Source organism: Canis lupus, chromosome Y, assembly GCF_048164855.1.
Source record: "Canis lupus baileyi chromosome Y, mCanLup2.hap1, whole genome shotgun sequence".
NCBI lineage: Eukaryota > Metazoa > Chordata > Mammalia > Carnivora > Canidae > Canis > Canis lupus.
In genome coordinates, this window is record NC_132877.1 from 4,049,687 (window position 1) to 4,067,798 (window position 18,112).

The 18,112-nt window shown below is 47.1% G+C and overlaps 2 long non-coding RNA genes across 3 annotated transcripts in view; one reads left to right on the forward strand and one right to left on the reverse strand.

Annotated features, from left to right (window-relative positions):
• The window catches only part of LOC140629088 (uncharacterized), a 31,129-nt gene extending 18,516 nt beyond the window's left edge, over positions 1 to 12,613 (forward strand). Inside the window, exons 2-6 of one of the 2 annotated variants that reach the window (XR_012026975.1) lie at positions 604 to 747; positions 1,173 to 1,678; positions 2,827 to 3,109; positions 3,543 to 3,642; positions 12,353 to 12,613. This is a non-coding gene — a long non-coding RNA (uncharacterized lncRNA). The remainder of the gene's footprint in view (positions 1 to 603; positions 748 to 1,172; positions 1,679 to 2,826; positions 3,110 to 3,542; positions 3,643 to 12,352) is intronic. The other variant, XR_012026974.1, reaches the window with a different exon arrangement.
• LOC140629089 (uncharacterized) overlaps positions 1 to 18,112 on the reverse strand; it is a 391,707-nt gene that overhangs the window by 279,328 nt on the left and 94,267 nt on the right. The gene's annotated exons all lie outside the window — the stretch shown is intronic.

An 18,112-nucleotide genomic window follows, 5' to 3' on the forward strand; every position in this document is an offset into this window, starting at 1 on the left:
GTTTGTGTGCATGTGTGTTTATGAGCAAGTGTTTATCAGCAAGTTCCTACCTTATGAGTGATATTATGGACTTCATGATTACTTAAGGGCAGTCAAACTGTGGACCAGAAAGAATAAAGAAGAGGAAAGATGGAAAGTTTCCTGGTCAATACGGTAAAACATTGTATTGTGTGCCTTTCATTTTTCTATTCGGTGAGTTTCCACAAATTATCTCAACGTCCTTACCTGATGGCCACAGAATGGAGTAAAGAATTCAGTGTAAAACAAGTTATATTTTATAGTTTATGAATCAGTGGAGCATATGACTGTTTCTGGATTGTAGACTTGTGTGTGTGTGTGTGTGTGTGTCTGTGTAATCTAAAACAGAACAAGACGGAGAGATGGAGAGATGGGGGTAGGGGAAGAGACTCTAAGGAAGGGCAGGAAGCCATATATCATTCTTGACAGTCACCTCATCTGAGCTTTCAGGAACAAGCTACAGATCTGACAATGGGTGAGATGTGGCCAGTAAAAAGGAAGCATTTATCCAGATTGTTGGAAGTGTTCACCATGTGGCCCTGTTGGGTACATCACAGACGGTATAATCTCTGGTGCCTCTGACAGAAACCATTTGCACTCTATTGGATTGGGGAAATGATGTCCAACCTAAATCAAGAGTTAACTATGGAGAAGGAAACCATTATTAAACTCTAAGAAGAATTATGCCAAAACAAAGAACTCTACAACTTTAAGAGACTTCCCCTAAAGGTAACTGTCTCTCATTTTATTTTTTTTCCCCCTAAAGGTAATATTAGTGGCCATGCTCCTAAGCGTGGTCATGGTAGCCCACACAACTACACTACACATTGGTGATGGTGCCAAATTATCAAAGGAAATCACTGGACCATATGCAATGGAAAATTTGAATAAAAATGATGTGTCTCTGGCTCCAGACAGAGAACTGAAAGTATCCGCTCTCACTGCTGTAGCTATGCTCAAGCGGGCTGAGATGACCCCTGCCCTGTGCTATTCACACCCTCACATAATGCTGATCTACAGTACCAGGACGGGTTTGTACAGCCAGTAGGACTCTACTGTGTGTGCAGGGCTGGTGTATGCATCCCAAAGTTAGGTCGTAAAATTAACTACGGTTTTCTCTTTGGTTCACTTGTCTTGGTTCACTCATTCTGCAGAAAGCCAGTGGCTGTCTTGTGAGCCCAGTGGAGCAGGATGCATGGTTTAGAGCTGAGGCTTCTTCTGACACATCATAAGGACTGAAGACGTGCAGCTAACAGCCATGCAAGTGAGCCATCCAACATGCATGTCCTCCAGCCCCACTCAAGCCTTCAAAGCACCGCAGCCCCAGCTGACAACATGAGGTACCCTGAGCCACAAATGCTCAGCTCAGCCCCTGACGGATTTCTGAGCCATGGAAGCTGTGAGAGCGTGAATGTGCGTTACTGCGAGATGCTACATTTTGTGTGCATTTGTTACACGGCATTGGATGCCTGAGTAATATACATACCAACGCCATCTTCCACTGTGGGAACAAAAGGAAAATATGGAGACTATGGCTGAGATGAGAAGCATCCAGTCCAAAAATGTCGACATGGTTTGACGCCGGCGTTGAATGGGATCAGTGTCAAGGACATTGATAGTACACTGCTATGATATATCTCATTCCCTGGCAACTCGTCAGGTACCATAATCTCATTCTTGCAGAGATTATAGTCAATATGTTAAAATACAGAATCTTCCTAGATGATCGTATTAAAGCATAAAAGAGTTCGTTTTTTTCATCCCTACACGTCCATGTTCATATTTGAGAAAAAGATGTAATTAATCAGATTTATGCTTGCACCAGACAAGCTTATTCTAAGGTTTACAAGCAGAGAAAACTGCAAAAAAAAAAAAAAAAAAAAAAAAAAGTCAGTGAAGTTCAGGGAAAGAAATTCAGGTAATTAAAGGGGGAAATGATGCCTCACAGGTATTAAATCATATTTTAAGCAATAGTAATAAATATACAGTTGACTCATGAACAACATGGGTTTGAATTACATGGGTCCCCCTTATATATTATAATATATATAATACCCCCTTATGGCATTTTTCAATGAATATACTCAATAATTATTTGTGTACAGTATGTAATGTACAGGTATATTTGTACATGGCATTTGTATATAATATATATTGAATATTACAATATATGTTGACTATATCAATAAATATACAATAAACAAATGTTTACAGTACTATAAATGATTTTCTCTTCCTTACGATTTTCTTAATCACATTTTCTTTTCTCTGGCTTATTTTATTGTAAGAATATAGTGTACAGTAATACAACATACAAACTCTGTGTTGATCGACTGATTATATATTACCGGTAAGGCTTCTTGTCAACAATGGGCTATTAGTAGTTACATTTTCGACTTTTCGAGTCAAAAGTCATAGGTGGATTTTTGACGGTATGGGGGACTGGCACCCTGAACCCCCCATGTTGTTCGAGGGTCAACTGTAGTTTGCTTCTGGCTCACAGGCTATGACAAGACTACTTAGGAAATGATAGTTTATAGCAATGAAATTTGGATATAATTTAAATGTCTATGGGTGGAATAATGGTTCCGTGAATTACGGTATACGTTCTCAATAGAGTGCGTGTAAGCATTTAAAAGGATGAATCATCTCAGTATAATTATGGATCCATCTTCCAGGGATCCTTTATGTGGATAAATTAAGATTTAAAACAGGTGACCTAGAGATGTTGCATGTGATTAGCTGATACACTTTACCCTTGCTCCTACGAAAACAGCCGTGAGCTTCACAGGGACGACTCTTTCCTAGGGCATTTGATTCTGAAGTGGCCTGAAGGAGGTAGTGGAAGTGTGGGCTTGTGAGGCGATTATTTCAGTGGCTGAATTAAACCAGACTCTTTTCAGAAGAATTCAAAACGAACATGGCTAAACATGCAAAATAAACACAGGATCTTCAGACATAACGACGTCTAGCTTTGAAGCATGGTTTGAAGATTTTCATGAGGCCTTCCTTTCTACGTATTCAAATGCAATACTACAACTCCAAGATCAATAGCATATTTGGCTATCAAACCAGTCTTGCGATAAACAGGGTAAGACTCTCTCTCTCTCTCTTTTTAAGTACCTAGGGAAGAGAGTAGAAATGTGTATTGATTTTTTAAAAATGCATCCCTACTCCTTAAAGTTCAAGACTGTAAAGTATTCGGCTCTAAAGCTATGATCCCCTAATTGTTCATAGAGCATCTATTGATATGGTTTTAATCCTAACTCTTTTTTCTTATAATTTCTCAAAAAAAAAAAAAAAGAAAAAGAAAAGACAAAATGTTTACCCATTTAGAGAGTGCTATACAAAAGACTAGGGTTATCTTGACGGACATCTGTGGAATCCTGATAGGGCTACTTAAAAAGTCGCACCACCGATTAATTGGGGTATGATAGGAAGAACCACATTTTACAAAATCGCATACGCAAAAAAAAAAGCTCTGGCCTCTGAAACAGTGAGTTGATTGAATTTTCTTCTTACAGATTTCAGGGTCCATCTGAAATAGTCCTCCCCACTCTGCCTTTCAAAGTATTACATGCTGACCTTCAAAGTCACATGATTTCCAAATGCGACCAAATCATGGTAAGTCTGCATTCCTTCTTATCTTTAATGGAAGAAACACCCCAATTCTCAGTAGAGCAAAAGTAAACGAAAATGGCCAGCGCGGCAGACAATTCTCCGTGTTAGTTACTCGGCATAACCGTTAGTGATCATATTGAAACACTGGCTGTCAGGTGTCGGGACAAATTGACAGTATTTCTTCTGGCTGGTCCCTGCAAACTCTGGAAAAGCTACTTCTTGGCTACGGTGAAAGGCCTCAGCCTTCACTAGGACCCCCCTTCCCACCACTTAAACTTGATTTTCCACTATTAGGTGAAGGATGCTCAGACAACATCACATTAATTTCGGTGGACACTAAATTTTATCTAATTCAGCAAGCAAGCCTCTGTTAATTAGGCCTCCCCGGACGAGTGATGGCATGAGAGCCCCGGACTGTCACTGATCGATACTCACAACTCAAGCAGCTCCGGTGGTCAATTACTCGAGCTTCTGAGTAAGAAAGAGGGTCCTATTCTTGGGAGCGACCCATCCGCGCCTACAATCACAATTCGCTGGCGCCTTGCCCCCGAGGCCACCGGTTGCATCCAAATAGCATCTCTGCGTCTTAGTCTTCCTCTCCTTCTCTGCCAGCAGGAAGAACGGCCAGGGGAAAGCACGCTCCTTGCCAGCACCTCCGACAGGGCTCATGCCTTCCAGCCTTGAGCCTGATGGATGGGGAAGCCAACCTGCTGACACAGCCTGTGAAGATCGGGTGTTTGATCCTAGGGACGCAAGCCTTGTTTGATGAGGTCGCGGGAGAATAAGTACATGCAGCCTGATTTAATGTAATCCCGCTCTGCAGTGACTTCCAAAGAACAGGGTATTAAGAGCCCACACGATAGCATCTCCTTCCTCGTGGGCCTTTCTCCGCCAAGAGCCCTCCGCATGTGTCTTCGGGGCGGGACACCACCCAGGCCGAGGGTGTAAATGGTCACATCGCTATTAGGTGGCTGACCCGGGTCTCTCAGAAGACTGACATTTCTGTAGGGAAACAATGCAACGACGAGGAGGAAATATGTTTCCGCGACACAGGGCAAATTACCACTGGATGGGAGAAGGAGCACATTTAGGAAAAGTAGGCTGGGAAGGGGCGAGAAGAGGCCAATGCTAACAGGCTGAAAGGATCATGTATTTACATCGCCTTTGCCAATGGGAGAAAGAGCCGTGGCCGCCCATCACGGGCTCTGGTGCTTCGTGACAGGCGATTTTCTCTGTCAGGTCTAACTTGTTTTGTGGACACCAACACCCTCAATGTCTCCACTCAAAGTCTTTTCTAAAAAGGAGGAGACTGTGGTCTGAATAACCACCCATGGTAGGTTAATATGCGTCTCTTCAGACTTAATCTCAGGCATGCAGAAATCCTTTTTCGTGTGGCCACGATTAATTAAACCGTGTTAGGAGGTGGCCATAGGTGCTTCCCGGTGGAGAATTCGGTTCTAAAGTGAGAGATTTGCAAAAATGTGGTGGTCTTCTACAAGAGGACATGACAGGAGAAGGAGAAATGTAGGAGTGATGGAAAGATGTGAGGTGAGTGGAGGTAACATGGGGATTGACGGATACAGTATTGGGTTTTCCACAGAATCTCATGATGAGCAGAAGACCAAAAATGGGTTCTTGAAGCAGACAGTCTGTTCATGTGTTTGTGTGCATTGCCATCAATAATAATAGTGTCCTGGATAATCATGGAAAAGAGCCTGCGCTTGATGTGTTTCAGCCTAAAGAGCACCTTGGCTTCCGTATTCTCACTCAAGTCCCCACAGGGATCCTATGAAGAAGACAAACTATGGAACCTGCTTAAGACATCGGAAACTGAAGCTCACGGAGTGTGAGTGGGGGGCCCCCAGCCTCCTCCAACCACCACGAGGTCCAGGCTGAGATCACACCCTCTGAACCCTATTGGGCTTCACCATCCTCTTATGTAAAAGGAACATCGAAATGCTGGTCAATGGTGGAAAGACTTATTCCATTTCACAGATGGAGAAACTGAATCATGGAGCGCTTGAGTAAATGAGTGAAGACCACATAGGGGTGCAATGTGGGCAGTCTGGGTGCTCCAGAGTCTATGCCCTTAGTCTCCACGCCAGACTCAGTGACAGCAGCTCACAGACGAGGGACGACGTCAGCAGGGTACAGCCCGTGGGAAATGGTGAGACAAGAGGAAAGAGCTCCAAGCTGACCTGGGAGCCATGGAGCAGCATCAAGACAGGGATGAGACCTCGGCCTGTCAACCGTCAATCAAATGAAACCCACGCGATGTTCTTGATCTGGGTCAGAATCTACCTTTTAACCGAAACTTTGGTGCACCAACAAGCACTCAATTAAGGGACGTAGTTGTAAGAGGGAACGGGTCAGTGGGACATTTATATCTTCCTTCAGTGGGAATCTGTACAGAAGAGAAGTGGGAAATCCGGACTAAGGCAAAGCAAAGATGAAATGGAGTTTTCAGGTTTCAGGCGGTAAAATACACCACACCCACCAACCTCATCGCTTCTAAGGAACACGTGCTTTGCGAGTAAGCCCCGTGAACCAGAAAAGAAAGGCGGGTCAGGGACTGCGGGAGGGAAAGCGTGGCCCCTTCGGAAACACTGCCTTATGGGAATTTAGGCTTATCCCCCTTTCTCTCTTATGAACATGATAATTCCTGAAACTGTGATAAGAGATTTACATATCTCCGAGCTTGATGCATTTCTTCACTGGTGGAGGAAACGGGACAATCCTATTTTACACCGCTGAGAAATTTATAATGGTAGAAGATAAGAGAAATAGGCCGGAGTGTCTGAGACACACAGATTAACAGTCTGCATCGATCAGTTCGCCAGATCAGTTCGCACAACCGTTGGTGTCACTCTGTGCAGCAACGGCTTCAAGGTACATAATATTGATGCCTCTTCTTTAGTGATATTTTAATTATATTCGTGAGAATGATGCTCGCGGGCCAACATACGGTAATTTAATCCGGGCGGGGGAGGAATGCTTTTGTTATCTCAATATTAAGATCAGTATTTTTTCCGTTGATGAATTTTGGTGTTAGAGGCGGTCGATGTAGCATGGAAATTTAGAAGATTGTTTGAGATGGCGTGATTGGAAAGGCTCCAGATTAATGGCATAGAAGCAGAGAGAGTATGGGGCGCCTGGCGGGGGCGGAGGGGCTCAGTGGGTGAAGCGCCCGCCTTCCACTCAGGTCGTGATCTCAGGGTCCTGGGATCTGGCCCCACGTGACGCTCCTGCTAGGGAGCCTGCTTCTCTCTCTCCCTCTGCTTCTGCTCTCTTGCTCGCTCACTCTCTCTTAAATCCATAAAATCTTGAAAAAAAAAAAAAAAAAGGAGGAAAGAGGACCAAGCTAACTGCGAGCTGGACACGTGCAGACAGGAGGCGTGACAGCAGACATGTACGCACATGGCCATCAGTAGTTAGTGAAGAATTCAGGCAATGGGATGCTTCTCACTTTGCTTTGAGTTTGTAGCTCCGACCAAAGCTCCCTCGGAGCTGGAAGGATCATGGGATCCTGTAGGAACCAGCGGACGTGGATGAAGTGTCTGTGTTTCCTTGAGTTCTTGGAAAAGACAGCTCACTTCACGGGGAGCCCCATCAAGTCCTGTAGGACCTTTACGACATTCCTCTACCCACAAAGAGCAGGAGCGTCTCCCTTGGTTGTGATAATGAACATCTCCTGATGTTGCCGAGTGTTCTCTGGGGGCAACAGTGAGCCCTGGTGGAGAATCAACATTTGATTCAACCAACAATAGTTTGATTGAACCCACATTTCATATGTGTTTCCCATGCACTGCTGTGTTAGGAGCCAAGCAGGCAGGGTGTAAACCAAAGCGATCTTCTGGTCCTCACCGTCCAGGGAGGAGGTGGAAGGGGGGACCAAGCGATTGCAGAAGTATTCACACATCACAAATTCTCATAAGGTCTGTGAATGAAATACAAGAATCTGAGAATTTGAGAAGGATCGAGTGGGCGAAGGAGAAACCCGGGAAGAGCTTTCCAAGTGAAGGGTGAAGGACAGTTGGTTGTTGGAGGATAGATGGAAGTTTCTGGAGACGAAGAGAAGGGCATCCAGCCTGGGGGATGGTCTGCTTGAGGGTCCTAAGGGCAGGAAGAGACAAGCACAGGTAACGGGATGAAACAGGGTCAGGGGGCACGAGAGCCAAGGAGCCCAGGTGTGCACAGCCAGAGACCGCAGCATGAGTTCTGTATTTCATCCTAAGGTCGGGGGTCAGCCAGAGGTGACGCGTGAGTCAGACTTCCACGGTGCACAGGTGCCTCGGGGGGAGCACTGGGAGGCGGCGGGGGGGGGGGCATGGACCCTCGCAGCAGCCCCGACGGGAGGGTGGTGCAGCAAAGCCGGCAATGCGGGCGCACGGGTCCTGCGGTGCAAGCAGCCGAGAGGTCGGTGCACCTGCCCGCCGTGTGCTAAATGCAGCCACCAGCTCACGAGGCGTGGCCCGCTTCCCCGGCCCCAGTGCCGGCCTGTGCTTGCTCCTCTCGGCACTGAGCACGGCCGACGTGCAACGGACCCCGGGCTGACTTTCCTTCCTGTGTGTCTCCCTTCCTGAAGCCCTCGCAGCCTCACCCCAGCCTCAAAGCGGGGGCATGGCGGGAGTAAGCGAGGCAACACCTGGGGACAGATGTGAGTCGGGCGGGGGGTGGGGGGGGCGAGGGCCGCCTGCAGGCAGCAGGTGCGCGCTGGAGCCGCAGGTGCGCGGTCAGCAGGCAGAAGGAGCGGGGGAGGCTGGAGCCAGCTCGGCCAGAGGGACAAGCCAACAGTGAGGCCCCTAACCTGTGAGGCGGAAATGCCCCTGCACCTCGTGTCCGTCGGGGGACGCGCGGCGGCGGATTTCTCGAGAAGCCTGGACTGGCAATACGACCTAGGGGTTCTGTTTGCACAGCGTCCCAGGGACACGGAGACGGTGGCAGGCCGAGGACGCCACTCGGGACTGGCCGGGCGGTGACAAAGGGGAGGAAGGGACGCCGACCGGGAGCTGTGGGGAAGGGTGCCCATCGCAGGTCCGCACATTTTTCCGTCTTTTACCAACCAGCTCAGCTTATGTGGGCACGGAAAGCGCTGCTTCCACTTACGGGACGCTCAAGGAAGCGCCTGGTTTGGCTGCTGGCCCCTCTTGCCGCCCTGGTCACGGGCTGGTCCCCAACGGGCTGGTGCAGCCAGGGGGCCCCGTGCACGGGCAGGCCAGGCAGGGTCACCGCACGCGGGCCCCCTGCGCTCCCTCCTGGGGTGGCGGGGAGGAGGGGCACAGCTGCAGGGGGCCCGGCGGGCCGGGGTCTCGGCAGCCCAGTGCTCAGGCCGCGCGTGGGGGCCTGGCCACGCGTGTGTGCGAGAGAAATAGCCCGCCTCACACGGGAACAGGCTGCGGGCAGAGGAGGCGGCTGCGTGAGGACCAGAGCCACCGGCTGCAGCAGACGACCACAGACGGCGCGTCCTCTCCGGGGACAGAACCGAGTCACAGCCTCGTCCGTCGAGGCCAGCCTGCCTGCCCGGACATCAGCGGCGCCTGCCCGCACCTGCAGCGGCCGTGCTGCACCTGCCCTCCTGCTCACGGGGGAGCACGTGGCTGAAAGGCCCAAGTGCCCCCCCCCACACACGTGAAAACGTCTGCGTCTCTATCCCAGGATGCTGGGAAGCATTTGTTAATGAGCAGAGTCAAGGGAAAGTGGCTAAATTTGACTACGGGAAAATATGTTCACGAACGGAAGAGCCAAAACGATGGGACGCGCTCCATTTAGGGAAAGGAAGTCGGAAAAAATTTTTAAAATCATGAAGACAAAAGAAAGCCACGGCCTAAATGAGGAACAGCGTCTAGCAGAGCAATGTTTTTAGAGTTAGGGGAATGTGGCTCCAACAAATCCATCGTTTGCGGGCGGCGTGAGCATCTATCTGGATCCCCAGGCCCCTCAGGTAGAAAAGGAAACTGGCAAGTTCTACTTTAGCAAGTTTTATAAGCATCAAATAGGATAATATTTATCAAAGTACTTAATAGCATGCCACGGCATGTGCTTAATGCCCAGGATATTTTAGTCGCTCATCTGCAAATGTTTCAACTATTTTTATTTTTTATTCTCACGTCTCGAGAATACTGGTGGATACGGCCATTTACCATATAATATTTTTCACACCTTGGCCAAACTCTAGGCACACTCTCTATTAGAAAACCTATAAAAATTTCATAAATACGAAATTAAAGCCTGCAGGAATGTAAATTTTATTCTGCGGTTATGATGTGTGCCTCCAGGAAATGACCCTTGATATGCATAAAGCTGTATCACACTTATGCTCTGATTTTCATGCCTGGATAGCAGATAGTGGAAATAAAGCTACCCCCTCTCTCTTTCTTCTAAAATTGCTGAGATAAGGGAGGGTTATCATAACGACAGCGGAAAAAAAAAAAGAAAAAAATAATAAAAAATAACGACAGAGGCTCTCAAGCAGGTTTATGTCCGTTATTGTCGTTAGGCACAACAGTGGTTCTCCGGGCTACTCAAAATTAGTCAAGTCAGTGGCGTTAAAACGACGGATGTCAACCTCACCTTGAATAAACGTATGATTGAAGGAGTGCATTGAGTCTTCCAGCATGTTTGAAGCACCTTATAGTTTTCGACACTCAAATCCAAGGACACAAAGATGAACAAGAAATATCCCCCAGCCTCAGAGAGAGAATGGTTGGGTCGCAGAGCCATAGCTTGAGGCAAAGCATTGCAAAGCAGTGTGAGCAGAGCTAATCTTCCCAGAGGCGGAGACATAAGAGAAGGGCACATCCGTGTTGGCTGACTGCACATCCACCCAGTTGCTGGACACGTGTTTGGCGTTTTGGACGCGAAGAGAACGAAGCCTATAAGGTCTGTACGTGGTCTCGTAACTTGTGGCCAAGCCCCACCAAATGCTCTTTGCCCTGCCCATGAGCTCATCTCTTTTGTCAGCCATCCGTCCATCCAGGGCGCTGGCATGACTACAAGCGCCATCGTGAAATGTTTCTTAGCAGACAAGGTGGGCTGTGCTGGGGGGTCCCTCTCACACTACTTTCCTACCTATACCCCAGACTTCCTCAACAATACCTGCACCAAGGTGCCTTCTTTACAACAAATGGAATTCCTTCTTTATCTTGACATAAGTCTGTATACCATAAGCTACCACAACCAGATTTTGAAAATAAAGCAATATGATGCCTTCGCCGGGCTATCATGGAGAAAGGAAGGAAAATTGTCCCCATAGAAGAGTATGTATCCCACCGTATTGAGAAGTAGGCGTGAAAACACAAGCATACATGAGGACATACATGTCCTTGAGGACATACATGGTGCCTCCTTAGATGCACAGGCCTGAGATTAGGAGGAGATCAGAAGATATTACTAAGGGAGAACGTGTGGTGGGAGGAGTACAACGCAGAAGGCACTCGTAACAACTAGCATTAAGATAAGGACCGCCAGGTGGTGGTAAGAGGGGAAAAAACATGGAAATAATGGCAAATAAATTTAGGCTAATGTGCTGAGACAAATCATAGGCTGCCCAAGGGGAGAAATCAAGACAGGCTGGTCTTGCCTCACACGAGCTTGGGCTGGCCCTGTCTAGAAGCACAGTATCGAATGTCCTTCTCAGGATATGGAATGAAACCAGCCGTGGTAAACTATCACAGAACACGTAGTCCTATGTGGAAACCCCCCTGTATGTTAAGAGAATTCCAACATGGTGAGTGGACGTCATACTAGTGAGATGGTTTTCCATGATGGTGCTCAAGCTTTGGCAAAATCCTAGACAAAACTGAGTTACAGTTGACCTTTGCACAACATGGGGGATAGGGGGATAAACCCCGACTTTTTTTGCACAATCAAAAATCCATGTGTGACTTCTGACTCCCCCAAAACCTAAGTACTAATAGCTTACTGTTGAAGTAAGACCTACAGAAGTCCTGCCGGTAACATCAACAGCAGAGTCACACATATTTGGGGTGCTCTATGTATGGTGTACTGTGTATTCTTAAAATAGACTGAGCCAGAGAGGGGTAAAAAAAACGATGTGATTGGGAAAATCCTAAGGAAGAGAAAAGGCATTGATGGCATTGTACTGTATTTATCAAAAACAATGCACATGTAATGGACTGGCGCGGTGCAAACTTGTGTCGTTTCAAGGGTCAGCTGCATAATTTAATGATACATGCATCAAGAAAATCATTGTTTTAACATTGTGAGGGGAAAAAGTACTTGAATTTACAGAGGAAATAGAGTTCCATCGTAGGGGTGTATGATTATAAAAAGGTGTTTTTTTTACGTTCCAGGGTAGCTAGGAGAGCTTCTGAAAACCATGAAGGATTTGGGGGTCATTCCTTGCTGTGGGGCTGCCTATGGGTTCCAGCATGTCATGCAGAACGGACGCAACCTCCAATGCGTAAGGGCTGCCATTTGTTGCAGCTGCTAAAAATGCGCCCCCCCCCCATGGTTCCCAAATGCTCCATAAGGGGGCATTCAGAATTATGAGAACTCCCAGAAGTCCTTGGGGTTAGCTAATTATTAAGTGGGCAACCGTTGGCCTCTGAGAGGATGAAGGATGGGGGAGAGTATGTAGGGATACGGTAGGGAAAAGGGAGTGGTAAATCATGAATACCAGCTGACGCTCAGGATTTAGGTCTTGGGCCTAAATCCGAACAGTGACTGAGCTACCAAATCTACTGGCCCCCAGTCTGTCCACAGGCCCTCGGCCCTTGCGGTGCTCCACTCTGAGAATGGATTACTGGGCAATGTGCATCCTCTTGGTTCATCACACAATTGTCTTCTGGCAGACCCTGCATGTAATTCACGCCTTCTTGGGAAGGCCTAACCCCAAGGAGAGTGCTGCGGAAGGCACTGCTTTGTCCTGAACCAGAACCCGGCAAATCCAAGCACCCTTCTCTCTTCCTCACCAACAATCAAGTTATTCTTACAAATAAAGGTTCGGCCTGGGTATCGTTAAAGATAACCTTTGCGCAAGTGAAGTCCGTCTTTCTCTCAACATCATCAGTATTTGGGGAGGAGTGAGTGACCCCTGGGAGCAGGGATGCAGAGATCTGAACACAGGTAAGTTTTCCATGGGAGCCATCCTCCATCTCCCGCACATGTCATCTTCACCTGTTCACGCTTTCGGCTCATCCATGCGAGACGGATGGTATCAGAGGGTTCATGTACATTCGATGGGTAAACGTGGAGGGTGAAAAGGCCGGGCATCGCTGACTGTCCCTATGGATCATTCAGATGTGAAAGAGAAGGAGGGAGAGGCCTCCAGGAAAAGAGGTCACCCCGAGAGAGAAACAGGAGAAAATAGAACATGCGAGGGGGAGTGAGAACAGTGACTAAACAAAGCATGTGCAGGTGACATTGAGATGTTCCCGGGGTTGGAATCACGCCAGGGGCAAAGCAGCACAGTGGCCCTGTGACTTGCCGTGCATCCTCTGAGGAGAAGGATTTGCATCTCCGGGGGAGAATCGCAGCTGTGAATTATGGTGAGAAAGGCGTGCACAGACGCCTTTCATCTACCATCTGAGGCTCAAGGTGAGACATCTCAGCAGCGCCAGGCCAAGTGGTGGGGGGGGGGGGCATGTCACACGGGGAACTTTGAAACACCGATCTTGCAAGGGTGGTGAGTGGGAGTTTTGACAATGCTGTCAAACCCTTCAGGTCTTAAAGGCAGTTCCAGTAATCCCTTCTTTAAAACCTGTGGGATTGTTGGGTTTCATTGTCATGCAGACTGTCATCCCCAAGAGGTCTGCTTGCACTTACTAGGGTTCTGGGTAGCTGCTCAGAGCCTGTGGTGAGGCTGGGGACCAGGACAGGTGCACAGGCATGGAGGGATTCTTGCAACGGGAATGTGTGGAATGAGAGAAACCAAAGACAGGATTTTCCTGTAGTATTTTATGTATGACGCAATTTTGCTTCCTCTTCTGTGTGGGCGCCATGAAAGTATGGGAGCACCTCAAGGTCTGAACAACGTCAATAGAACAATAACCCACACTTTTCCCAGCGGAACACTGAGCAACTTCAGATTTTTAAAGACTGCTGACTCCACATGCATGGAGCATACTCTCTTTGGAAAGAGCTCTTCTCTTGCTTTAAGAAAGAGGGTGTGGTCCACAGCAAACGGGAAAATGAGACTTGAGTGGAAACGGGCAGAAAACAAGGGTGGTTGGCAGGGACTGGAGGGAGGGGCAATGGGGAGACTGTTCAGTGGGTATAAAGGTTCAGGCACGCAAGATGAGGAGGTTCTAGAGTTTTCAGAAACTGTTCCATCAACTACTCTCCCTGCTTCCACCAATACCAAACATCCTCAGGTCGTGAGGTGAAGGAAGTAGGTTGACGGAGGTTGGTGCTTTTGCTTCTTTTGCTGATTGTGTAAAAATAATTTTCATGCTGATAGAGAAGAGCAACCTCTAGACAGACAAGTGAACAGATAGTTTCCTCTAAACTCCAGAAGAAAAGGTGAAAGAGTTGATGGCCTCTAGGGCAGTTGCTTAAATGGGAGAGGCAACGATGTGGGGCGACGAAGAGCTTTTTGGATGCCAGACTTCTTTAAATATTACCGACTTTTAAAATTACGGTTGACCCTTGCACAACATGGGGAGGGGAAGTGGACACCAACCATCCCCCAACGCAGACTGTCGAAAACCTGCATATACCTTTTCACTTCCCCAAAACATAACTAATAACAGCCCACCGTTGACCGGAAGGCTTACCAATAGCATAAACAGTCCCCTAGCACATACTTGAAAGATCTCAGTATATACATATTCATATTTTGTAAGTAAACCAGAGAAAATAAAATGTGATTAATAACATCATAAGGAAAAAAAATCATAAGGAAAAGAAAATACACCAACAGGGCTGCACTGTATTTATGAAAAATACTGGAGTCTAAGGGGCCTACACAGTTGAAAGCCATGTCGGTTAAGGGTCTATTGTATTTGCAAGTAGTTCTTGCAATACAATTAAATGCAACATCCCACTCCCCGGTCAGCTTTGTACCAAAGCTAACAGCGATCGTCTGAAACAAGCTCGTTACTCCCCTGCTTGACATCCTCTGGCACAGCTGAAGGCGCCCTTAGAACACAGTCGTAATGCTCTCACACGGCCTGAGGCTGGATTCCACATCTCCTCTCCCTCTTCTCCTGTCAGATCTGAGTTAGCTGCCTCTTGCCCCGCTTCACGGCTCTTGGGACTCCATTCACATCAGAACGGGTGTGTGCCTCCTCTGGGCCCCGGCTGCCTTGAAGACGGAGACCTTCCCTTTTGTTCATGGCACTGTTTCAGTACCAACACCATTGGTATATATTCACGAGGTGAACGGACACAGGCTCTTGTCTCATGTCCCTGGCCAATCTTTGGTAAAATGTTCAGGTTGTCAGAAAAGTCACGTCCATGAAGGTTTACTGATAACAGAAAGCGCTCAGTTGTTGTATTTGCTGAGGTGATGAGAATAACCTGCCCCCACATATGCCCCGTGTATCACCACATTCCTCTCAGGGAAGAGATGATCGTTCCAACATCTACCCTTGCCTCCTTTGTTCTAAACGGCAGAGAAGATGTACACGGAGCCTCGAAAGAATCTGGAAACAGAGAGCATTAACTATATTAGTTATTTTAAATTGAAAAGCTAAAATCCAAAGATTGGGTATCCAGATGTCTTCTAGGCAAGTGAATTCCCAACATTAGTCCTTGGACTTCCTGCATCAAAGAGAAGTGAGGAATTTGTCAAAGAATATGAAACTTGTAGAATCACTGCCAACTGGTTAGATCAGAATCCTGGGTGCTGAGGCTCAGAACTTGGCATTTTTTAAAATGCCCCCATGGAATTCTGATAGGTAGCCAGGTTCGAGAACCAGGGATCCTGTCCATCCTTGATACAACAGCTTACTAGCCCCGTGGCATTTTGGAGATACGGCCATTTGGTCTCCAATTGAAAATGATTCGACTTAACTGCTTTTTATAGAAGCTGGTTCCATTTTTAGAAATCTCAAATGGTTAGAAAGTCTTCATTTTAAATTAACTACAGCAAACCATCCCCCCCTCCACTTTCAGTTTGGTTCATTGGCACTTACAGAATCAACAGAAGAAATCTAAACCTTTCCAGCTTTTAAAGCCCTTTCCATATTTGAAACAGGCTACCATATTGTATTGATGATGGCTGTCTATGCGATCATCAAATTATCTCAAATTTAGTGACATGAAACAGCAACATTTATTGCAATTTCTGCAGATCAAGGCTCTGGGCTTAGCTGGGTTCTCTAGACAGGAAGATCTCTCACAATCTAAAAACCTAACTGTCGGACAGAGCTATGGGCCACATCTCCAGAATGCACTGGAAAAGACCTGTCCCAAGCTCATGGATGTGGTTGCTGAGAGGATTCAGCTCCTCAGGATGGATGGAAGGTGCTTTGGTCGCATGCTGCTGTCTGAGGAGGTCAGGGTGAGACCCCGTGGTGGGATTAGAGGAGTTGATGAGTGTGAGTCCCTGTGGTGGGATAAGGAGGAAGAGACATCACAGCTTGAGGACCCAGGGAGAAAGCCGACATGTGCAAGTCAGGTAGAGAGGATCGTCACAGAACCCGATGCAGTGGCCCCGTGATCCCAGACTTCTAGCCTCCAGGACCGTGAGAAATAGATGTGTGGTTTTTGAGCCACTCAGTCTACGCTGTTTTGCTATGGCAGCCGGAGCCGATGGAGACTGTATCGTAATCTCAGATCACTTCATCTCTATTCATCATCAAGGAGTCAACAGGCATCCTGTACAGAAGAGATGGAGATGCAGACAGACACAGGGGTGTGAGTGTCAGGAGGTTGGAATTTTGGGAGCCATTTCAGCAGGCTGCCACCCACACATGTGGTGCTGAGTTCCCTTTTCTCCAGATCCCTGTCGCACTTGATAATCTCTCATAAAACCCATGTTTGCATTTCTTCATTCTCTGCACCTCTTGGACCTTTTGGCCATCGTTCTCCAACCATCTCATTCCAAAATGAAGACAAGAAGGCTCTCTGTAGGTCTCTCCTTCTTCCCAAGTTCCAGTCATCCGTCATCATCTTCTTTTACGACATTTCATTTCAATCTGGCTGTAGCACCCCGGATATTTTTTGGACACATCCATAACCCAACGACTTAGAAGTCCGGATGTGCGAACATGTGTTGTGACACCCACTGTCCCACTATAGTTCTCTTCTAGTTTCTGCTTGGTGTCTCCAAACCTGTGCTATAGACGAAGTGTCATCACTCAAGCTGGGAAATCTTTGTTAGCCAATAGCAGGGAAGGCTGAGCTGCACGTGGAAACTGTCATGGCACACACCGCACCCCACCCCTTCCTGCAACAAGTGGTCTCCTTTGGGGTATTTTGAACTGTTTGTTTCAAGTCTCAGCAGTTTGAAACACACATGCCGAGCGACTCTCAATGGGACTGAGAAAGACCACACTCTCCTTCGGTGTGTGACTACCATCGTAAGAGCACGGCCAAACGCCTTCCGCAAGATGGCATAACTCGGTCCGTCTGCCAGCCGTAGCATCCTGGCTCAAAGGGAGTGGAGTCTTGAATGTGCTGCACTCCTAGCAACACAGAACAAACCCTTGGCGTCTCTGTTTTCTGCACATACTAGATTTTGTGTCTTCAAAATGCACAACACCATGTGAGCAGCCAAGCTGCACCCCACCTTCAGAATAGTCACTGGCATTTGTATTGCTGAGTCCAAACAGGATTTACGTTGGGTGTGTCAGTACAGCGAATCTACCTTGGGAACAAGCTCAGAACAGAGCAAGCACATAGGATCGGGGAAGCACCTACTTGCTTTCTTCCTTTGGCTTGTATCACCTACCACACGTGAAACAGAATATCCATATAGTGTGGTGGAAAAAAAAAAAGAATTCATGTGATTTTCAGGCATACAGATTTGGGTATACAGCTGAGTTTAATTAAACCACTTGAGAAATTGTGTACAAATAAGTGATTCTCTCTGAGCCTATTGTTTTTATTATTGAAGAAATGTGAATAATCCCATTCGTGATGATGGTAGTGGTGATAATTCAAAAGGTTTAATGAAATGGTTAACACAATGTACGTAAGAGTTGTTCATTCCTTGTCCTCGTTATTCCTAGAGCTCGCTAAGAAATTCCTTCTGGAAAGATGCACCTGTTGCTGGTAATATTTCATAAGATGTACTTAGATCCCCTACAAGGTCAATACTTAGGTACGAGTGGAAAATGAAGTATTTTGGTGAAATTGTGACATAAGTCAACAACGTGAAGATGGGCTTTTCTGTCCAAGAGGAGAATAGGATTCTGAAGGCTGCTCATAGCTTTCCATGAGGGTCCCATCCCACCATCATTGGTGTTTTCACCCTGGATCTTACTTAAATGTCATACAACACACAGACTGACTCTGTCTCTCTCGCCAGAATTTTAAAAGTATTTCCCCCACGAAGATATGGTAC